General features: G+C 43.5%; 1 protein-coding gene across 7 annotated transcripts in view; it reads left to right on the plus strand.

The window, feature by feature from the left end:
- Window positions 1-24,993, plus strand: part of LRRC4C (leucine rich repeat containing 4C) — a 1,157,007-nt gene that overhangs the window by 933,471 nt on the left and 198,543 nt on the right. The window contains exon 1 of one of the 7 annotated variants that reach the window (XM_089677332.1): window positions 5,670-7,617. The exons of the other annotated variants lie outside the window; for them this stretch is intronic. The gene's annotated coding sequence lies outside the window, so the exon portion shown is untranslated. Of the gene's footprint in view, window positions 1-5,669; window positions 7,618-24,993 lie in introns of those variants that run through there. 7 annotated transcript variants of the gene reach the window in all.

Consider the following 24,993-nt stretch of genomic DNA (forward strand, 5'->3'; position numbering starts at 1 on the left):
AAGGAAGGAAGGAAGGAAGGAAGGAAGGAAGGAAGAAAAAAAAGAAAGAAACGAAGGAAAGGAAATGAAAGGGAAGGGAAAGGAAGGGAAGGGAAGGAAGGAAGGAAGGAAGGAAGGAAGGAAAGAAAGAAAGAAACAAAGGAAAGGAAACGAAAGGAAAGGGAAGGAAGGAAGGAAGGAAGGAAGGAAGGAAGGAAAGGGAAGGAAGGAAGGAAGGAAGGGAAGGAAGGGAAGGAACGAAGGGAAGGAAGGAAGGGAAGGGAAGGGAAGGAAGGAACGAAGGGAAGGAAGGAAGGGAAGGAAGGGAAGGAAGGAAGGAAGGGAAGGAAGGAAGGAAGGAAGGAAGGAAGGGAATGAAGGAAAGGAAAGGGAAGAAAGGAAGGAAGGAAGGAAGGAAGGAAGGAAGGGAAGGAAAGGAAGGAATGAAGGGAAGGAATGAAGGGAAGGAAGGAAGGAAGGAAGGAAGAGGAAGGAAGGAAGGAAGGAAGGGAAGGAAGGAAGGGAAGGAAGGAGGGGAAGGAAGGGAAGAAAGGAAAGAAAGTATTCTATGATACGCATATTATGCAGTAGCATTACATGGCACATAATGGTGAAGGTTGACTAAAACTAGAGCACTCAGAATCTGGTGCAGCTGTGCATGGGAGCCAATCAGCTTCTAACTTGTTCAATTAGGCTTTGGCAATAAAACCTGGATGGTGATTGGTTTCTATGCACCATATTTTATACTCTCTGGTTTTAGTAAATCTCCCAAACAATGTCATGTTACATGATTCTTCAAGAGACACAATTGGACATGTGTCAGGAGATATAATTAGGAATCATTTTATTATATAAATTATTCTCCAAGAAAAGGGAGTCTCAGAGATGGCAGTAATACAGCCATATGGGCTGGGGGGGGGGCACAAGGAACAAAAGAGTGAAGGGTTCGGTGCAGCACAGTAGCTTAGTAGTTAGTATCTATGAGAGCAAAAAAAAAGAAAAAACGCACTAGGACTCCATTGGATGTCAAAAAACATAGCAGCTAGCCCAATACCATACTACATAGTATATTAACCACTTGCCCTCCAGAGGAATTCCCCCCCTTCATGACCAGGCCATTTTTTGCTTTACGGCACTGCCTTACTTTAACTGACAATTGCACGGTCATGCAACGCTGCACCCAAATTACATTTATGTCCTTTTTCCCACAAACTGAGCCTTCTTTTGGTGGTATTGGATCACCTCTGCGTTTTTTTAATATTTGTACTATAAAAAAAAGCGACAATTTTGAGAAAAAAACAACATTTTTGACTTTTTGCTATTAAACATGTCCAGTAAAAAATAAAAAAAAACAAATTTCATCATAACTTTAGGCCAAAATGTATTCTGCTACATGTCTTTGCTAAAAAAAATCCCAATACGTGTAAATTAATTGGTTTACATGAAAGTTTTAGTGTCTACAAATGGCGGTATAGATACTGGGATTTGTATTTTCTAGTTTTTTATTTTTACTAGTAATGGCGGTGATCAGCGACTTATAGCAGCGGTGCTGGAGTGCGGCGGGCATTCTGACACTGGGGGGGAACTGACTTGGTGTCACTGACATCCCCCAGTGACACCAATACTGTGATCAATGCTAAAAAAAAAGCTCTGACACTGTACTAATGGCACTGGGCAGGAAGGGGTTAACATGAGGGGCGATCAAAGGGTTAACTGTGTGCTGTTTTACATAGTGGTGTGTCCCTGTGCTTAACTGTAAGCACACTCCTTTGCATGGCTGTGCAAATGAACTTGAATGCATAAAAAATGCACTGGAATGCGTCAAAAGAGCATCAAAAATGCATCATAAAAACATGCATGCAGAATGCATCTGGACTGCATTTCTATATTGTGAACTGGCCTATAAACAATTGTGATTTTTTTTTTGTATCAATGCCTTTTTACATACTTTGTATTATTTCACTTCCTGAGTCTTTGTCTAGATAAGGATGATGTAATCCCAGTGTTCAGCGCAATGTCTTGGGCAAGCTCAGACACGACATGGGGCCATGTGCGGACATCAGGGGTGTGCATATGGGCACGATCTCCCCCGGTGTGTCTTCGCCAGGGGCGGACTGACCATTTGGAAACTCGGGCGCTGCCCGAGGGCCCGGGGATCAGTAGGGGGCCCCATGAGATGCCCCTGGTACCTTTTTCATAGGCTTTTTTGAGTTTGGGCAAGGACACAGGGGCCCCATGATCCCCTATTGCCCGGGGGCCCCATGAGTTGTCAGTCCGCCCCTGGTCTTCGCATGTGCAGGATCTCATTCCATGATAGTGGTGGGAGAGCAGAGCAGTGAAGGAGAATTTTAGCTGCCACTGGCTTCCATGGACTACAAAGGGCTCCTTCACAAGGGCCAGGGGGTAGTAAAAACAGGTGGCTGAGCTGCAATTTTACCGCCTCCTGACCACCCACGTAAATACAGATATGCAGTCACTCAAGGTTGTGTCATGACATGTCGCAGCTGCAATGCTTTGCTTTGTGGTAGTTGCAAAATTAAACCCCTTGTTGCATTTGTTTGGCAGTACCGCCATCAAAAGTGACCCATTTAAGCAAATGGGACTGCACTGCAACAGCCTGGCAACTATGTGCAACACATGCTTTTACTGCACAATGGGCTGGAATTTTGAGGGTTATAACAGGCAGTGAGGAGGTGACATATTGCAAGTTATTCACTTAAAACTGTAGGGTGCAAAATCTGGGGCAACTCTACATAGAAACCAATCAGCTTCCAGGTTTTATTGTCAAAGCTTAACTGAAGAATCTATAGCTAGAAGCTGATTGGCTGCCATGCACAGCTGCACCAGATTCTGACTGTACCATTTTTAGTAAATCTCCCACACAGGGGCGGACTGACAACTCATGGGGCCCCCGGGCAACAGGGGTTCACGGGGCCCCCTGTGTCCTTGCCCACACTCAAAGCTCACCCAAAAAAGCCTATAAAAAGTACCAGGGGCATTTCATGGGGCCCCCTACTGACCCCGGGCCCTCGGTCAGTGCCCGAATGCTCGAATGGTCAGTCCGCCCCTGCTCTCCTATTGCCTGTCAAAGCCCCACACCCTGAAAAGTGATCCACTGTGGATGGCTTTTGAGAGGGAGATCAATAATAGCCACATGTGTGAACAAGTCCTACTGTATGTTTACTAAGCATTTTTATTTAAATTATACAGGGACATTTATTATGGTGTGGCTAAATGGTTAGCACTTCCCCCTGGCAGTACTCAGGTCATTGGCTTGAATCCCAACCACGGCACCACCTGCCTGGAGTTTGCATGTTCTCCCTGTGCATGCATGGGTTTCGTCCAGGTCCAGGTACTCCAGTTTCCTCCCACACTCCAAAGACATGCTGGTAGGTGAATTGCCTCCTGTCTAAATTGTCCCTAGTATGTGTATGTATGAATGTGAGTTAGGGACCATAGATTGTACACCCCTTGAGGGTTAGGGACTGATATGAATGTACAATATATATGTAAAGTGCTGCATAAATTGATGGCGCTATCAGGGGCGGACTGACAACTTCTGGGGCCCCCCAGGCAATAGGGGATCATGGGGCCCCTGTGTCCTTGCCCAAACTCAAAAAAGCCTATGGAAATGGTACCAGGGGCATCTCTTGGGGCCCCTTACTGACCCCGGGCCCTTGGGCAGTGCCCGGGTTTCCAAATGGTCAGTCCGCCCCTGGGTGCTATATATGTACCTGAAATAAATAAATGTAACTGTAGTTAGGCAGAGAGAACTTCCTCTTGTATTCTCCATCAGAAGCTAATGCTACAGGAAGAACCTGAACAAAGATCTTCCTAAACTGGATGGCCAGGCATTATTAATATAATACAATCTGCAGATTTATAAAAAAAAATATTGCCAATGAGTTTTTGCAATGGCAACAACCTGTAAAAGAAAAGAAAAAAAAACACGGCGCCACCTGCCTGGAGTTTGCATGTTCTCCCTGTGCCTGCGTGGGTTTCCTCCGGGTACTCCAGTTTCCTCCCACACTCCAAAGACATGCTGGCAGGTAAACTGGCTCCTGTCTACATTGTCCCTAGTATGTGTATGTATGAATGTGAGTTAGGGACCTTAGATTGTACTCCCCTTGAGGGTTAGGGACTGATGTGAATGTACAATATATATGTAAAGTGCTGTGTAAATTGACGATGCTATCAGGGGCGGACTGACAACTCATGGGGCCCCTGGGCAATAGGGGATCATGGGGCCCTTGTGTCCTTGCCCAAACTCCAAAAAGCCTAGGAAAAAGGTACCAGGGGCAAGTGCTGCGTAAATTGACGGCGCTATATAAGTACCTGAAATAAATAAATGTAACTGTAGTTAGGCAGAGAGAACTTCCTCTTGTATTCTCCATCAGAAGCTAATGCTACAGGAAGATCCTGAACAAAGAACTTCCTAAGCTGGATGGCCAGGCATTATTAATATAATACAATCTGCAGATTAAAAAAAAAAATATTGCCAATGAGTTTTTGCAATGCAACAACCTGTAAAAGAAAAGAAACAACAAAAAAAAAACACGGCACCACCTGCCTGGAGTTTGCATGTTCTCCCTGTGCCTGTGTCGGTTTCCTCCGGGTACTCCAGTTTCCTCCGACACTCCAAAGACATGCTGGTAGGTAAACTGGCTCCTGTCTAAATTGTCCCTAGTATGTGTATGTATGGATGTGAGTTAGGGACCTTAGATTGTATGCCCCTTGAGGGTTAGGGACTGATGTGAATGTACAAAATATATGTAAAGCGCTGCGCAGGGGCGGACTGACAACTCATGGGGCCCCCGGGCAATAGGGGATCATGGGGCCCCTGTGTCCTTGTCCAAACTCAAAAAAGCCTATTGAAAAGGTACCAGGGGCATCTCATGGGGCCCCCTACTGACCCCGGGCCCTCGGGCAGTGCCCGAGTTTCCAAATGGTCAGTCTGCCCCTGGCGCTGCATAAATTGACGATGCTATCAGGGGCAGACTGACAACTCATGGGGCCCCCGGGCAATAGGGGATCATGGGGCCCTTGTGTCCTTGCCCAAACTCCAAAAAGCCTAGGTAAAAGGTACCAGGGGCAAGTGGTGCGTAAATTGACGGCGCTATATAAGTACCTGAAATAAATAAATGTAACTGTAGTTAGGCAGAGAGAACTTCCTCTTGTATTCTCCATCAGAAGCTAATGCTACAGGAAGATCCTGAACAAAGATCTTCCTAAGCTGGATGGCCAGGCATTATTAATATAATACAATCTGCAGATTAAAAAAAAAAAATATTGCCAATGAGTTTTTGCAATGGCAACAACCTGTAAAAGAAAAAAAAAAAAAAAACACGGCGCCACCTGCCTGGAGTTTGCATGTTCTCCCTGTGCCTGCGTGGGTTTCCTCCGGGTACTCCAGTTTCCTCCCACACTCCAAAGACATGCTGGTAGGTAAACTGGCTCCTGTCTAAATTGGCCCTAGTATGTGTATGTATGAATGTAGGTTATGGACCTTAGACTGTACGCTCCTTAAGGGTTAGGGACTGATGTGAATGTACAATATATATGTAAAGCGCTGCGTAAATTGACGATGCTATCAGGGGCGGACTGACAACTCATGGGGGCCCCGGGCAATAGGGGATCATGGGGCCCCTTGTGTCCTTGCCCAAACTCAAAAAAGCCTATGAAAAAGGTACCAGGGGCATCTCATGGGGCCCCCTACTGACCCCGGGCCCTCGGGCAGTGCCCGGGTTTCCAAATGGTCAGTCCGCCCCTGGGTGCTATATAAGTACCTGAAATAAATAAATGTAACTGTAGTTAAGCAAAGTGAACTTCCTCTTGTATTCTCCATCAGAAGCTAATGCTACAGGAAGATCCTGAACAAAGATCTTCCTAAGCTGGATGGCCAGGCATTATTAATATAATACAATCTGCAGATTTAAAAAAAAAATATTGCCAATGAGTTTTTGCAATGGCAACAACCTGTAAAAAAAAAAAAGGGAAAAAAAGAAAAAAAAGAAAGAAAAAAAAGAGTTTAGAGGAGATTTTTAGCGATTTGGCTTTTCCCATCTCCTTTAATGTTGCAGACTTTCACTGTCGCCTAGTGACAGGTAGGTGGCAGCAATAGCACACCAGTTGGCTTCCTTTCCTTTATTCAAAGACATCAAGTGTTAATGCAATTGACCAATCAGTGCTAAGATGATGGGAGGTAATTGGGTAATTGTATTTTATTCATCACAAGCAGAGGAAAAAAAAAAAGAAGAAGAAAAAAAAAGTGGCAGAGGGAGGTGAAGAGAGAGAGAGAAAGAGAGAGAGAGGGAGAGGGAGAGAGAGAAAAAAAAGAGAAGAAGGAAAAAATCAGAGGGGGAAAAAAAGGTTCAGTGGGAAGGAAGGAGGGAGGGTGAGGAGGTAACCCTCCTTGGATGGGAAATTGCATTAAAGAGTTATTGCTGGACCTACACACACTGAGGAGGCACTACTGCAAGCAATGTGCATTTGACTTGGATCTACAAGCAGGTTGTGCTGCTGCTGCTGCTGCTGCAAATTAAAGATCTGTATTATTTTTTATACATATATATATATAATGATGGGGGTAGGAGAAACACAAGAACCCCTGCAAGAAGAGGAATGAGCAGCAGCAGCAGCATCCTCCTCCAGGATCGTGGTACCCAAGTGATGGGCAACTCAATGCATCTCCACCAAACGTCTTCTTCTCATCATCTCCATGGAAGGCTGTTGCAAAGATCCGAGGCACTGTGACCATCTCACTCATCACCAAGCTCCCTGAAATGGAAATAGCCATTGCTATCCTGCATTGAGGATTTTTCTTTCTTTCTTTTTTTTTTTGCTTTATGTGCAAAACTCATCAAAAGGAGGGGATGACCAGCAAAGCACCCATTCACCAGGTGATCCCAACCCAGGCTTGATGGATTTATGGCAAGCATCTCCGACTGAATGTGATATCATGAAATTGCAGAGGAGGCTGTGGAGCTGGGGGAGGCTGCTGAGCTGTGCCTGGAGTTTGAGCACCAGGATTGCTGGATCCGACAATTAAAAGGGGGGTGAGCTCCAATGCCAAGCTGCACTGGGCTGTGATTGGAAATTTAATCAGTTTTTCTTTTTTTTTTCTTTTCTTTTTTCTTTTTTTGAGGAAAAATAAAGGGGAGAAAGTTTTTTTTTTTATTTTTTGGCTACTTGGGTTGGACACACAAGCAAGCCTGTGATTGATGCTTTACAAGGAACCTGTGGGATGACCATGAAGGCTGCTGGCTTACTGTGGACCCAGGGTGGATTTTATTGTCGGCAGCGTCTCTTGGCAGCTGCAAAGGGCGCCTGGGCGGAGGTGGGGAGCTGGCCCATCACAGGCGTTTCAGCACCTTGGCCAGGGAAAGTTTGAAGAGCTTGCTGGTGTGCTGTCCCAGCTCTTTCTCTCTCTCCCTCCCTCCCCCCCCCCCCTATACTTCTTCTTTTCACTGTGCAAATTCAGTGTGAAATAAGCCTGACTTTGCAGGCATAGTTGGTAGGAACACTCTGGTCTGGGATAATACTGAGCAAGGCATGGATGCTGGCTTTACTGCCTGGGTGCAATCTGCAAATTGTCGGCTCTGATCGTCTCTGCTTGGAGCTGCTCCTCTTTCTGACACAGTGAGTGTTCTCTATTTTTTTTTTTAAGGGGATGCTTTATACTGGTGATGGGGGTGCTTTATACTGGGGATGGTGGTGCTGCTTTATACTGGTGATGGAGATGCTTTATACTGGTGATGGGGGTGCTTTATACTGGTGATGGGGGTGCTTTATACTGGGGATGGTGGTGCTGCTTTATACTGGTGATGGAGATGCTTTATACTGGGGATGGGGGTGCTTTATATTGGGGATGGAGGTGCTTTATACTAGGGTTTGGGAGCGCTTTATACTGGGGATGGGGGTGCTTTATACTAGGGTTTGGGAGTGCTTTATACTGGAGATGGGGGTGCTTTATATTTGGGATGAGGGTACTTCATAATGGGAGTGCTTTATATTAAGGGTTGGGGGTGCTTTATACTAGGGTTTCGGAGTGCTTTATAATGGGAATGGGGGTGCTTTATATTTGGGATGAGGGTACTTCATAATGGGAGTGCTTTATATTGAGGGATGGGAATGCTTCATAATGGGGGTGCTTTATACTAGGGGTTGGGAGTGCTTTACACTGGGGATGGGGGTGCTTTATACTAGGGGTTGGGAGTGCTTTACACTGGGGATGGGGGTGCTTTATACTAGGGGTTGGGAGTGCTTTATACTGGGGATGGGGGTGTTTTATATTGGTAATGAAGGTGCATTATACTAGGGATGGGGGTGCTTTATACTAGGGATAGGGGTGCTATATACTGGGGGTGTTTCATACTGAGAATGGGGGTGCTTCCCTTATTGCAGCCTTTACATTCAATAAGCATGCTTTTCTTATATTTGTATCCTTTGAAGGTTTTAACCCTTGCTGCCTCTCATACACCTGTAGGCAACACTGCATTGAAAGTACAGGTATGGCACAAATACTGCAGATGATTACTAGCACACGGGCTCAGAATAGTGGGGTAGTTGTAACGGTGACCCCCCAACCCCCTCCCATCTGCCAGTCTTACAGAGAGGATGGGCAGTGAATGCCAAGACTGAAATTACCATAGCCAGCAACAGTGCCCAGTTGTAGTTGATCATAGAACTATACCTAAGAGGTGCTAGGTCAGTTGATGATGGATGTTGGAGGATGTAATCTTCCAAAAACCTGAGTTATACTTAATGAATTGATTTTATATATATATATATATATATATATATATATATACGTATCATGGATCTAGCATAATGTAGTACCCTTTTTGTCTCCCTCTCTATATAGTATATACATAGTATAAATATATATTGCGTACCTAGTGTAAGATAGTAGATCTCCCTATATTCTATCCAGTGTATTGTAGTATCTCTCTCTTTCTTTCTCTCTCTCATTATATATATGTATATATTAGTATTTTTCAGGTATCTAGTGTAGTGCCTCTCTCTCTCTCTATTTTTTTATTATTATTTTATTTGTTTCCTATGTATCTAGTGTAATGTGTTTTCTCTCTCTCCCCCCTCTTATACATATATTATATTACATAGACATGTGCTTTGTACTTTTTTACTTTTAATTGTATTTATACTAATTTAATTCAGTAGCACATTACATAAACAAAGACAGATAGATAGATAGATAGATAGATAGATAGATAGATAGATAGATAGATAGATAGTGAGATAGATAGATAGATATTGAAGGATTTAATTGGCATGTAAATTAATTGCCTTATTTTTTTTTAATCTGGCTGAGTTTTACTCGCCATTCATCATTTGTAAGCTGGACGATGTACAGTTTTTTCCTAGCTGCATGCCGTTGACTGTAAGAAACCCTTGACCCAGTGCCATGCAGAAAATCCTGAGAGATTAAAGAATTTGTAGCTGGCACCCCTTCTGAAAAGAGCCCGCTTCCTAATAGGTGGTGGAATGCAGTGAGGGAGTAAGTCTTTTTGTGGCCGTTGCCATTGTTCGACTCAGGATCAGCATTCCTGAGATTGACATGCACCCCCTGAGAGGACCCTTTTAATTTGGCCTTTGTGCTGGAGCTCCGTCCTGCCTTTGCTCTTTCCTCTTGGAGCAGCGTGTGAACTGAATTCATTTGTTGTGTTGCAGGATGAGGCAAGGTTGCAGGGTTGGAGACCCAGCTTGGATAGGCTAGTCCAATTTGGTCCACACCAATGAATTATTGTTGTAGTAGATTGTGTGATTTCAGGGGCAAGCCTTTATGGGGTAATTACTGCGGTGACCAGAGGCATCTGTCTTGACAGAACATTGGGGGGGGGGGTCACGTCTATACATTAACATAAATGTTGCCTGGGTATAAAGAATGCTGAAGATTTATGAGGCAGAATTGACATTTTTCACATGGCCTGATTTGGCCAAAAGCCAGTACCCGGGGCATCGGCGGGCTTCATTGACCGGCCAATCTTATTCTCAGCATAATGAGTGAAAACTCTCTCTTGGCAAGTCATTAATAAGTCATTTGGTGTGCATGTTGAAGAGCACTTATCTTAATGGTGAAAAGTCACCTTAGAGGTGTTTGGTATTGTTTTCTGTTGTATTCTGTTAAAAAACACTGGCCTTTAAAAATGAATACATTGTTGTAATTCATCTTAATAAGTGTAACAAATTGTTGCTTTCATTTACTTACAAAGGGAGATTTGGTCATTTGGGTTCTGGTACCTTGTACCCTTATAGACTTTGCTAATGGTTCGCTCCTCCTGGTGGCACATCATTGCTTTTATAAAGTTATGTTGGGATCTAATTTGATGGTTGGTAACTAATTAAGTATGCCTCATTACCACTTTACATATCAGTGATCATTACAGACTGCCAGGGTCTGAAGGCCACAAAGAGAGAACCAAAGGGTTGCATGTGGCTCTCCAGCCACAGGTTTGGCACCAGGGGTCTACAATAAACATTTATTTTAAGAGTACCAATATATGCCTTTATTGGTATTGTACGGGTAATAAATCAGCGTTGGTTGCGCTTAAACTCCCAATAGAAGTATTTATTAGGGATTTGCATGATTAAAGGGATGGTGGCAACCTCTGTCCACATTAAACACTCCCTTTTTATGTTTATTTTAAGAGTTAGCAAGACAGGAACATGTAACATGAGTTTTGCAAAGCTCATTGCTATTACCACTTTACAAAGCAAATGCTCCCACTTCTACTATAGATTTCTGGGGTCCAAGGGCTGCACAAAAATTACCGTATGTGGTCCTCATTTTGCAAGTTGGCCATCAGAGGTCTACATAAAGTATTTAATGTAAGAATTAGCAAGACAATTAGAGACCAGGAACATGTCGCATGAGTCTAGTAGAGTTCACTGCTAGTCCCATTTTAGAAATCAGCACTCCCTCTCTTACTATAGATTGCTGGCATCCTAGGGCAACACAAGAAGAATACAAAGGCCACATGTGTCCCTCGGGTTGCAGGTTGGGCACCAGGGGTCTACAGAAAATGTTTGTTGTTAGAATTATAAGACAGTGAGAGAACAAGTTACACAAGTCTAGAGAAACTCATTGCGATTACACCTTTACAAATCGAGGCTCCTACTCCTTCCATAGATTGCTGGTGTCTAAGGGCCACATAGGAAGAATCAGAGGGCCACAGGTTGAGCACCAGGGGTCTACTGAAAACATTTATTGTAAGAAGTGGCAAGATAGTGAGAGACCAGGGACATGTCGCATGAGTCTAGTGGAGTTCACTGCTAGTTCCACTTTAGAAATAAGCGCTCCCACTCTTACTATAGGATTGCTGGCATCCTAGGGCCACACAAAAAAAATACAAAGGACACATGTACCCCCTCAGGCTGCAGGTTGGGCACCAACAGTAAGACAGTGAGAGAACAAGTTACACAAGTCTAGAGAAGCTCATTGCTATTCCCCCTTAACAAATCAAGGCTCCTACTCCTTCCATAGATTGCTGGTGTCTAAGGGCCACATAGGAAGAATCAGAGGGCCACAGGTTGAGCACCAGGGGTCTACTGAAAACATTTATTGTAAGAAGTGGCAAGATAGCGAGAGACCAGGGACATGTCGCATGAGTCTAGTGGAGTTCACTGCTAGTTCCACTTTAGAAATAAGCGCTCCCACTCTTACTATAGGATTGCTGGCATCCTAGGGCCACACAAAAAAAAATACAAAGGACACATGTACCCCCTCAGGCTGCAGGTTGGGCACCAACAGTAAGACAGTGAGAGAACAAGTTACACAAGTCTAGAGAAGCTCATTGCTATTACCCCTTCACAAATCAAGGCTCCTACTCCTTCCATAGATTGCTGGCGTCTAAGGGCCACATAGGAAGAATCAAAGGGCCACATAGGAAGAATCAAAGGGCCACATAGGAAGAATCAGAGGGTCACATAGGAAGAATCAGAGGGCCACATAGGAAGAATCAGAGGGCCACAGGTTGGGCACCAGGGGTCTACTGAAAACATTTATGGTAAGAAGCGGCAATATAGTGAGAGACCAGGGACGTGTTCCATGAGTCTAGCAGAGCTTGTTGCTATTACCCCTTCAAACATCATTGCTTCTACTGCTACTGAAGATTACTGGGATCCAAGGGCCACATAAGAAGAACCAAAAGGGCCACAGGTTGGGCACCAGGGGTCTACAGAAAACATTTATTGTAAGATTTGGCAAGACAATGAGAGACTAGGGACATGTTAAATGAGTCTAGCAGAGCTCAATGCTATTACCCCTTTACAAACCAATGTGCACACTCCCATTACAGATTAATGGGGTCCAAAGGCCACATGAGAAGAACCAAAAGGGCCACAGGTTGGGCAGCAGAGATTTACAGAAAACATTTAATGTAAGATTTAGCAAGACAATGAGAGACTAGGGACATGTTACATGAGTCTAGCAAAGTTTGTTGCCAATACCCCTTTACAAACCAATGCTCCCACTCCCACTATAGCTTGCTGGGATCCAAGAGCTGCCCAAGAACTACCATAAGGCTGCATGTGGCCTTTGAGCCACAGGCTGGGCCCCAGGGGTCTGCAGAAAACATTTGTTAGAAGTAGAAGATAATGAGACTGGGGATATGTTGCATGAGTCTAGTAAAGCTCATTGCTATTACCCCTTTAAAAATGAATGTCTGCACTCCTACAATAGATTAATAGGTTAAAAGGGAGGACCATAGAGCTGTATGTGGCCCTTGGGTTGCAGATTGGGCTCCATGGATGCACAGAAAACATTAATTGTAAGAATGAGCTAATACACAGACCAGGGGCAAACTGACAACTCATGGGGCCCCCGGGCAATAGGGGATCATGGGGTCCCTGTGTCCTTGCCCAAACTCAAAAAAGCCTATGAAAAAGTACCAGGGGCATCTCATGGGGCCCCCTACTGACTCCGGGCCCTCTGGCAGTGCCCGAGTTTCCAAATGGTCAGTCCGCCCCTGACACAGACCAATTGTTATCAAACCCTGACTTATGTTACCGTAACGTTTTTCGTGAGGAGGCATGGTTTCTCAGCACCAAATCCCAGCCAACAGATTTCCTTATCCATAGTAGGCCCATTAACCAGGAAAGCCTACCCCATGCACCATCATAGTACAAGTTCCCCATAAGCCTTATTCAAGACTTTTTAAGTCACAGTTCCAGCAACCAATTACAATATGTTCACTGTACTAATCAGACGTCAGTAAATTCCTATTGGTCCTGCACTGCAGGAGAAGCACTTATTTTCAAAAATGGCTAAAAACATGAATGGGCTGTTATAATATACTTAGAACTTTGGGATATAATCAGTATCGGCACAGGCAGGTTCAATGGCCAGATCATGGATGAGACACTGCGTCCCTAGCTCTCTCCTAATGCATGCCATAGAATGGGGTGTACCACCCTGTGCCAATTCTGCCCCCTTTCTCCGGCTAGCATGTAGTGTGCACTGCACATGCATGGCCAATTGCATACTTTCTGGCAACTAGAAGGTAGTTGCAAATGCATGATGCTCTTTTCATTGTGGGCACATTGGAGCACAGTATGACAGCTGTCAGAGCTAGCCACTGATTTGGTGCTTGTGTGTGAAGACCCCGTCCCCATCGTTCCATCCTGGCCGACTGCCCCGACTGCCCTCCCCTTGGCCCGTCTTTGGATATCATACAGAACACGTCTCCAAATGTGTGATAATCTCTTTGCTAGACACAATCACAAACATGAGGCAGGTGCAAAAACTGGGCAATGGCTTACAGGACTGGATCATTTCAACAGATCAATAATGGGAAAATATGTCTACAAACCCTTTGAAGCTGCTTAATGTGTTGAGAATTTTGAATTGATCTAGCCTATGGTGTTTGTGCGTACGCTTGTGGGCACAGCTTATGCTGGAGCAGAGCAGAGAAAGCACCCACTATAATACAGGAGCTAAGCCCCACCCCCTCTCTGTTGCGAAGGCGTTATGTTATGTGGCCAATTAAGATATAAACCATGGGAAAGCCTTTGAGATCTCATAAGCTTTAGCTGTACTTGGTGGAGGTGTAATAAATACAAAGTTTATGGTTAGCGAAGAATTCCATCGATCGTGTGGTGTTCATTGAATAGTGGCGATATACGCTTCGATATACGATCGATTTCTTTTCCGATTGATCCTTTTTGATTGAAATAATTGATCCATAGTAAACAACCTATTAGATTGATATGACACACATGGAGATATGGCTTTCTATCTATAGTTAAGATACGATTGTAGTTCACAATCAGAAGTTATTGGTTGCACTACCATTTCCACCATGTCGTATTACCATTTCCATCATGTCGTATTACCATTTCCATCACGTCGTATTACCAATTCCACCACGTCGTATTACCATTTCCATCATGTCGTATTACCATTTCCATCACGTCGTATTACCATTTCCACCATGTCGTATTATCATTTCCACCACGTCGTATTACCATTTCCACCACGTCGTATTACCATTTTTACCACGTCGTATTACCATTATTACCACGTCGTATTACCAACTCCACCATGTCATATTACCATTTCCACCATGTCGTATTACCAATTCCACCACGTCGTATTACTATTTCCACCATGTCGTATTACCATTTCCATCACGTCGTATTACCAATTCCACCACGTCGTATTACCATTTCCATCATGTCGTATTACCATTTCCATCACGTCGTATTACCATTTCCACCATGTCGTATTATCATTTCCACCACGTCGTATTACCATTTCCACCACGTCGTATTACCATTTTTACCACGTCGTATTACCATTATTACCACGTCGTATTACCAACTCCACCATGTCATATTACCATTTCCACCATGTCGTATTACCAATTCCACCACGTCGTATTACTATTTCCACCATGTCGTATTACCATTTCCATCACGTCGTATTACCAATTCCACCATGTCGTATTACCAATTCCACCACGTCGTATTACTATTTCCACCATGTCGTATTACCATTTCCATCACGTCGTATTACTATTTCTACCACGTCGTATTACCATTTCCACCACGTCGTATTACCATTTCCACCACGTCGTATTACCATTTCCACCACGTCGTATTACCATTTCCATCATGTCGTATTACCATTTCCATCATGTCGTATTACCATTTCCACCATGTCGCATAATAATCTGATCGTATTGATGAGAAAAGTATCTAAGTGCCGCCCGATCAATGCACAACGATCGATAATTTTCTGTCCTGGCTGAGTGATCGAATGCAATCTAAATTGTTCAGAAGGGAAGTTATGGCTGTTTGATTGTGTGCAGATTTGTTTGTTTTGATTGACATTGGTCGTCTAAAAAGAATAAATTGTGTGGCCACCATTATACCTTCACACATGTAGGAGGTATATAAATAGTATATATATATAATATATACCATATTATATATATATATATATATATATATATACACACACACACACATATATATACATATACACATACATATATACACACATGTAAACTGGAGAGTGCAAAATCTGGTGCAACTCTGCATAGAAACCAATCAGCTTCCAGTTCTTGTTTTTGTTTTGTCAAAGCTTAACAGAAAAAACTAAACTAAGGCTGGCCATACACTATACAATTTTCTGCCCAATTCCTTTAGATTTACTTTCAACTATATAGTGCAAGAGCCTGCGTAATTGGATACAACTGAAAGTGTTGTTTTGGTTTCACCTCGTATTATATGGTTTTTGGTAAATCTAAATAAAAAATCTCAAGAAAATTGTACAGTATATGACCAGCCTTAGAAGTTGATTGGCTACCACGCACAGCTGCACCAGATTTTGCACTCTCCAGTTTTAGTAAATCAACCCTATTAGATCATATACATGACATGCCAACCAGCTTGGTTTGTGTTCCTGCAGCCCGTTCATTCAAGAGCTCATTTTTCATTGGTTACTGTAGCCGGCCATCCGCTGTCTATACTGAAGTTTTCTCTGCCTATTGAATCTCCACTATAGATGGGATTGTAAATTTTTGAGTATATATCAAATAATACGGGAAGGCAGTGTCTGTTCCTGTCTACTGATCTATATTCCAAAAGATAAGGTGGCATTCACAGGACTTGAAAGTTTATTTAAACATTTGGATGAAGCACAGGCTTGCCTTTGTCAGGACTACTGATCTGTATATCTTATATTCCTTTTACCTTACCCACCATTACAGCCCCATAACAGCAAGTATTGTCGTAAAGTGTCCAGTGGCCAATAGTCAGGGGGTGAACCATCTGAAATCACCATTTACTGTATATGTCAGAATTTTTGTAGCGCATCTATTAACAGTCTATATCCACATAAAAAATGAGTATAGTAGAAGTGAGTGCAATAACAACATTGACTTGGTTGCTGATACCCAAACACCAACATCTTCACCTGGGTGTGTAGAGGAGCAACAGATATAGAACAGACATGTTTAGTGACCTATCTATCCATTGGCTGATTGGTTGATCGATAATAGAAGATATTTGAAAGACAATATCTATTTATCTATATCTCTACTTCTAATCCCTTGCCATTGTCGTAGATTCAGGAAAATTTACTAAAACCGGTGCACACAGAATCTGGTGTAACTCTGCATAGAAACCAATCAGCTTCCAGGTTATATTGCCAAAGCTTAATTGAACAGCTGAAGTAAGAAGCTGATTGGCTACCAGATTCTGAGGGCTCCAGTTTTAGTAAATCTACCGCAAACTCCAGTTTTAGTCAACCTTCACCATTATCTGCCATGTAATGCTACTGCATACTACATAATATACCAAAGAATACCTTCATTCCTTCTTCCTTTTTTCATCTTCCTTCCTTTTTCACCTTCCTTCTGCTTTCTCCCTTTTTTCCATCTTCCTTCCTTCTCCCTTTTTTCCATCTTCCTTCCTTCTCCCTTTTTTCCATCTTCCTTCCTTCCTTCTCCCTTTTTTCCATCTTCCTTCCTTCTTTCTCCCTTTTTTCCATCTTCCTTCCTTCCTTCTCCATTTTTTCCATCTTCCTTCCTTCCTTCTCCATTTTTTAAATCTTCCTTCTTCTTTCTCCCTTTTTTACATCTTGCCTTTCTTCTTTCTCCCCATCTTCCTTCCTTCCTTCTTCTTTCTCTCTTTTTTTCCCATCTTCCTTCCTTCCTGCTTCTTTCTCCCCATCTTCCTTCCTTCCTCTTTCTCCCTTTTTTCTCATCTTCCTTCCTTCTTCTTTATCCCTTTTTTTTCCATCTTCCTTCCTTCTCCCTTTTTTTTCCATCTTCCTTCCTTCTCCCTTTTTTTCCATCTTCCTTCCTTCTCCCTTTTTTTTCCATCTTCCTTCCTTCTCCCTTTTTTTTCCATCTTCCTTCCTTCTCCTTTTTTTCCCTCTTCTTTCCTTCTCCCTTTTTTTTCCATCTTCCTTCCTTCTCCCTTTTTTTCCACCTTCCTTCCTTCTTCTTTCTCCCTATTTTCCATCTTCCTTCTTCTTTCTCCCTTTTTTCCATCTTCCTTCCTACTTCTTTCTCCCTTTTTTCATCTTCTTTCCTTCCTGACTTCCTTCCTCCCCTTTTCTTTCTTCTTCCTTCCTTCTCCTTTTTTCATCTTCCTTCCTTTCTTTCTAGTCTTTTCTTTATCTATTTCCCTACCCTTGTCATAGGCACTTATCATCAGCAGGACTCTGTGCGGTGTAGTGGTACTGCATACTGTAAAACATATTCTAGAATACTCGTACAATTTTCCATCCTATTGTAAGGCTCAATAACATCAGGATCTGCCATGTATTGCTCGGGAAGGAATGTAATGTACAGCACAGTATCTACATAATGGTAATATTACAATCATTAACGTAAATCTTTCCCAAGCACAGTGCTGTAGATAAGAGTCAATCAATGTACTTTCACTTCCTAATCCATGCTATTAACCAGCAGCGGATCAGAAGTTTCTGGTGCATTTTAATAAAAAATGTGACTCCTCGGTGGCGAGCTGCTTAGGGTGGTCTGGATAGTCATCTATCCCCAGATGTCATTTTCAAGATGGCAGCAGCGAGAGCAAATTTAGAATTAAATTATAATATTCTTCTGGACAAACTTGAGGGGGGCTATTTGTCTGTCTGCTAACAGGCTCCTTTCAGTCGTTGTACGGCATTTTCGCCTTTACGGTGAATATATTGTCAGCCAAATTGCGCTGCGGAAGTCCCATTGGGGTTAACAAGGACCCCCAGGCGTAGCGAATCAGGGGGACCCTCGCACATTGACATACTGAAGAAGCAGTGAATGAGCTCAGTGCTTCAAAGGTCGCATGTGTCTCCAGATACAATGGTGGCTCTGTTTTCCAGGGACCCTGGTGAATGGGCATTGATAGTGAAGCTGATTTTATAATGATCAGCGCCATCGTTTGTGAATGTGCAGATTATTCAGCGCGGGTCGTAATAACAGCAAACACTCTGCAGCAGAAATATAAATGATATAATCACATATCAGAGCTCCTCGCTGGTTCTCTGTTTTATAACTTAAAGCGGTATTAAACACCAAAAACGAACATTTATTATATTGCAGCTTACCAATTCTTAGATGTGGTGGCTGCATTACTTTTCTCTTTTAGGCCTTTTTTTTAAATTTTATTTTCACCCAGTGATCTGGTCAGTAAATGTTATTTTTCAACTTCTATCAACAGACCAAGTAGTCGAGGAAAAGTGGCAGTTAGAGGGTTGGAACAAACCATTTACCACTGACAGGGGTGTTGACAATGGTCAGCTTTTATTCATTTACAACATATAAAACATTTCTACCTAGAGATTAAAAAAAGAAAACTGCTGCTTTAACTGCTTAAAGTGCTTTAGTTGGAGTTCAGCTTTATTTTGTAAGTCATGTAAAATGTAGATCTTCCTAGTCCATCTAACTCTACCCCCATCCAGGTTGACCATGCTTCTTTCCAAAGGTGTCTCTGTTGCCCTTCCATCCAGAGGGGAGACACCCTAAGAGAGAAAGTGTGTTACTGATTGGGTCAGTAGGTTAGAATAAGGAGAAAAAGGGCTAAAAAAAAGCAAACAAATGCAGCCACCACATCTAAGGATTGATAAGCTGCAATATATTGCATTTTTGTTTTTGGGTTTAGATACACTTTAAGGGCTCACTCAGGGGCAGACTGACAACTCATGGGGCCCCCAGGCAATAGGGGGATCATGGGGCCCCTGTGTCCTTGCCCAAACTCAAAAAAGCCTATGAAAAAGATACCAAAGGCATCTCATGGGGCCCCCTACTGACCCCGGGCCCTCGGGCAGTGCCCGAGTGCTCAAATGGTCAGTCCGCCCCTGGGCTCACTCACACTACTCACACTAGTGGTTGGCCGATGGTAAAAACCCAGTGAGGGATTTGAGGTTTTACTGCCTGCCTCCCCCCCAACAAGTCCACCTTTAGCTGCAGACGCATGCTGCTGACACCAAGGAGTTATACCCCTTGTTGCAGTCAATGGGATCTACTGACAGCCAGTCACACCCATTCAAGTGGATGGAGTCGCTATACAAGTGCCCTGCAGCTGTAGGCCATACATGCGGTTGCATTGCGCTAGCGTGGGGTCCAAAGGGTTAACGCAGGCAGTAAGGAGGCAATGTCAAATGCTTTATGAAAAGCAATCCAAAAGAAGATCATTCTTCAGAGACTAACGCACATGCTGATAGTGATTCAAAAATGCCATATATGAGCTTGTTGTTAAATGAGATTTATCTGAGATCTCTTATCATAAACAACTAACATTTTTTATTGCCTTTTTTGCGATGACCATCCTGATTAATGTGTGGTCCAGATCACGATTCTTATATGTATGGACAAAATTTAGAGAAGGATTAGAACCCCTGTCAAGCTTTTATTGCTGAACAGTAAATGTGTTGGACTAGAGTTGGAAAAAAGGTAGTGCTTGAAATCCATATTCAGAAGGCAGCTTTCTGTCGCCTGGAGTATCCTTAGGGTAGCCTAAAAGAAAGGATAAGACTGCCAAAGCAATGCTACACCATGCCAGATCTAAAGAACTCACAGCAACCAGTGTGAGTCCAGTAGGTCTTCATTGTATATGACTGGATAAAAAACCCAACGCGTTTCAGGGATCAGAGCTCTTCCTCATTTGGATTGCCATATAGCCAGGGGTGGACTGACCATTTAGAAACTTGGGCATTGCCCAAGGGCCCAGGGTCAGTAGGGGGCCCCATGAGATGCCCCTGGTACCTTTTTCATAGGCTTTTTTGAGTTTGGACAAGGACACAGGGGCCCCATGATCCTCTATTGCCCGGGGGCCCCATGAGTTGTCAGTCCGCCCCTGCATATAGCATACTTTAAATCTGAGGTTTAGGTATGTCAATTTTTACCAAAGGACATTGGTCAAGCTTGGACCAATTTACGTATGTCTGAGCCAAACCAGTGGGATCCCCATGGGAACTGGAAATCACTGTAGTAGACTCTGCTACTACAATGATTGCCACTAGCTTCCGGGCCCCATGCCAAGCTGCTGCTTATTGCATTCTGAACACAGTAGGTCTCTCACTAGACACAGATGCCATTCAGGGAACACATAACATCTACTCAAGGAATGCAAAGTGTTCTCAGATTGGATGAGATTGACAGGCAAAGTGGTGGCATCATGATCCCAACCTTGTCCAATCAGAAAATAAATCCTAATGGTAGCTTACTGCAATATTAGAGGCAAGAGTTTTTTTTCCTCAGAGAATAGGTTCAGCAACCCCCCCCCCCCTTCTGAGTTTTGCCTGAGTTACCCCCCTTGCACAGTCCTTTGGTTCCAACCTACCTCCCAGTAACTCTCCTTTTATAGAATACAGAGCCAAGTATCATTTTGTATGGAATTTATTGATAACAAGAAAAGCAGTAAAATAGATGCCCTGCAGCCATCAACAATACCACCCCAGCAACAATTGACCTCAAGCAGCAACAGCAGATCTCCCATCAGCATCAACAAAAGACCTCTCCCTCAAAATTATATCCCTTCCAGCAAAAATTGACCTCCCAGCAACAATAGACCGCCATGCAAAAATAGATGATCTCCAGTACCAATAGATCTCCCAGCACTCAGCATCAATAGACCCTCCAACACACCCAGCACCCCTTGCCATTACATATATTCAGTGCTGGAGGTGCCAGAACTGTTACTCCCCATTCTCGCTGAAACAAATCCTGATTAGAGGTAATAATTCAACTCACCTCTCCAGTGGCCTGTGTCTCCTTCCCCTCATCCAGTCTCTGTCATACTCTTCAGTATTCAACACTTCCAGGAGTGTCAGAAGCCACAGGAGCTGTGGTTTCATCATCTATCCCTATCACAGGACACAGCAGTGATGAAGGGGTAGGAGGATGGAACGCGCAATGCGACATGGGTCACAGGCACCTGCCCCCCCCCCCCCCAGAAGTGTAGAACCCTGAAGAGTCTGGCAGACTCTGTTCCCTAAAAGCACCTTTTCCTGTTATGTATCCATATATCTGTTCTGTATACCCCCAAAGACACATTCGTAGGTTTATTGACTCCTGTCCAAATTGGCCCTGGGATGTGTGTATATATATATATATATATATATATACACACACATACATACACTATATTGCCAAAAGTATTGGTCGGCCTGCATTTACACAAATATTAACTTTAATGGCATCCCAGTCATAGTCTGTTGGACCTTGCTTTGTGCACTTGTGCGCAGCCATGTTGGAACAGGGAGGGGCCATCCCCAAACTCTTCCCACAAAGTTGGGAGTATGAAATCATCCAAAATGTCTTGGCATGCTGACACCTTAAAAGTTCCCTTCACTGGAACTAGAGGGCTAAGCCCAACCCCTGAAAAACAACCCCACACCATAATCCCTCCTCTACCAAACTTTACACTTGGCACAATGCAGTCAGGCAACTACCGTTCTCCTGGCAACTGCCAAAACCAGACACCTCCATAACATTGCAAGACAAAGAAGAGTGATTGGTCACTCCAGAGAACACGTCTCCTCTGCTCTAGACTCCAGTGGCATCGTGCTTTACATCACTGCATCCGATGCTTTGCATTGAACTTGGTGAGTGCAGCTGCTCAGCCATGGAAACCCATTCCATGAAGCTCTCTACACACTGTTGTTGTGCTAATCTGAAGGCCACACCAAGTTTGGAGGTCTTTAGCTATTGACTCTGCAGACAGTTGGTGACTTCTGCGCACTGTGCGCTTCAGCATGCGCTGACCCCGCCCTGTCATGTGACGTGGCCTACCACTTGGTGGCTGAGTTGCTGTTGTTCCCAGTTGCTTCCACTTTGTTATAATCCCACTAACAGTTGAGCGTGGAATATTTAGTACCCAGGAAATGTCACAGATGGACTTATTACACAGGTGACCACCTATCACGGGACCACGCTTGGAGTCACTGAGCTCCTGAGAGCGACCCATTCTTTCACCAATGTTTGTAGAAGCAGTCTGCATGCCTAGGGGCTTGATTTTATACAAAAAAGGGGATTTGTGAAAAGAGATTCACAGAAAAGCGGCTACATAGTGAACAGAACGTGACACTCAGAAAAATTTCCAAAAATTATGCTTTATTACACATATATAAATATGACAAATGGGCAATCGCCCATTTTTTTATATGCCTCTTTTGGCTACTGAATGGAGACCAAATATTGGGTGACACGATAATTTATTCAACAACCTCTTAATAACTATCTTTAGCTTGATTTTATACACCTGTGGCCATGGAGGTGTTACCTGAATCCAATGATTTGGAGGGCTGGCCCAATACTTTTGACTTGATAGTGTATAGGAATGATAAATAAGGACCTTAGATTTTAAGCTCTTTGAGAGCAGGAACTGGTGTGATTGTAGAATATGTAAAGTGCTGTCTAAAATGTCAGCTATATAAATGCCTGTAATTAACAAATGTCATCTGTGCGGGTAATATACTGGATTTGCATACAATCTGCTCTACCATGGCATTTTTTTTGAGAAGTCAAAGCTGATGCTTCCCTCTCCACTAGACAGGCTTAAAGTGGACCCAGCATGATATCTGCCATACACGCATGCTACGTAGTAGAAGCTTAACACTTCCAGGTATTTATTACCTTTCACAGAGGTCACAGTACTCCCCTCCAGTCACCCCCTGCCCCGACAGTGCCCTAGAAGGGTGAACCATCTTTGTTCAGGCATCATGCAGGGCCAGATTCCAGCTCAGGGAAGAAGCAATCATGTCAAATCTGGCGCCTGTGCAGTTACTCACCATGTGACTTTCTGCAAAGTTACCATGTTGAAATCTGATCACTGGAGAAGAGGAGACTGAGGAAATGCTTCCTCCTACCTGCAGCAGACTGATTATATCATCTCAGCCAAGGCAAAGTCACTTGAGCTCTAGAGCTGCTTCATAAAGATAAAAAGGTACAGCTTCCTATGTTGCTGCATATTTCGGCAAGTCTCGATTTTATACATGTAGACCGACCAAAAGATCCACTTTAAGCACATAAGTACCAATGTATTTTTTTTTAAAGCAGATGCTATTTTCTGGAGAGCCGCTAATAAGTGGTACTGTGTAAAACATACGGTTGGCTAGTGCACCCATGTATGGCTGTGACTGAGTTGTCTTTGGACAGATCACAGGCACAAGTTACAGAGCCAACCAGACTGGCTCTGTACCTTGTGATTGCTGTGAACCAATCACAGGCATCACAATTGTAAATGCTGCCAGTGTTCACAAGCATTTAGCCCATTTTCAAAGGAGGAAAGAGGAAGAGGAGAGCTGAATGTTTGTAAATACTGGAGGAAAGAGGACTTTAGCAGACTGAAGGTGAAAATGGGGAGTTTAGAGTGCTATTGACCACCAATGTTCATAGTTTTGCTTTTCTTAAATGTAAGAATAATGAAAGGTTGGGCCCCGTTCACTTCATATTTTGTGGAGTGAATTTGATTTGAATAGGCTGCCCTACATGCTTTGTTGCTCAGTAAGAAGCTCCTGCTCCTTTTCCAGTGACAAGCTTCATGCGATTTTGAAAGGCCAAATTTGCCACGATTGCCGTGCGACAATCACTACAGAATCACATCACTTTGGGGTGTCATTAAGGGCTAATGGCCCCCGAATGCGCTTTGCACGTTGTGCAGCGATGGCCACGCAAATTTGGAATTGCAGGCAGAATCATGAACAGGATCTAAATGTACGCAATCCCAACTTTTTTTTTTTTCTTCTCTCTTTTATACAGTAAAAAATAAAAGACTCAGTGGTTATAAAATAAAGTTCTCTGTCTTACAAAAATATCAGATCACATTCATTTGGATACAGTCTGCATGACTGAGTGATTGTCAGTCAAACTACCAAAGCAGTGAAAGCAGAGAAGTGGCCTGGTAATGTCAGGTTATTTACAGGCCAGGGGCGGACTGACCATTTGGAAACGCGGGCACTGCCCGAGGGCCCGGGGTCAGTAGGGGGCCCCATGAGATTCCCCTGGTACCTTTTTCATAGGATTTTTTGAGTTTGGGCAAGGACACAGGGGCCCCATGGTCCCCTATTGCCCGGGGGCCCCATGAGTTGTCAGTCCGCCCCTGATACAGCCTGGTACTCAAATAATTAAAGTATTTCATTGAGGGATGCAGGTAGAAAAGGGGTCTACTTTGAGGCTAAAAAATGTAGCTCCTTAGCATTGATGACTCTCGTGGAATTGCAAAGGTAAGACTCATAGAAAGATGTAGGAAGTGATATACTATATTTTAATATGCATAGTGCATTTAGAAAGTATTCAGACCCCCTTTCCAAACTGAGCAATCAGGGGAAAAGCAAAAGCTTTGGAGAGGCTTTCATCTAGCCCCTCTGCCATAAGGCCAAGATCAGTGGAGGGCTGTAATGATGGTTGTAAAGGAGTATAGGTGCAAATTGTGTGATCATTATGAACTGAACCTCTCCAAAACGAGTTTTTTGTCTTCCCCTCAGCCCCGACACCACCCCCCATTGACTTCTCCATCACATCCAACAACGCCACCATCAAACCCGCC

This window comes from Staurois parvus, unplaced genomic scaffold, assembly GCF_062004578.1.
Source record: "Staurois parvus isolate SC_StPar_1 unplaced genomic scaffold, SC_StPar_1.0 ptg000184l, whole genome shotgun sequence".
Taxonomy (NCBI): domain Eukaryota; kingdom Metazoa; phylum Chordata; class Amphibia; order Anura; family Ranidae; genus Staurois; species Staurois parvus.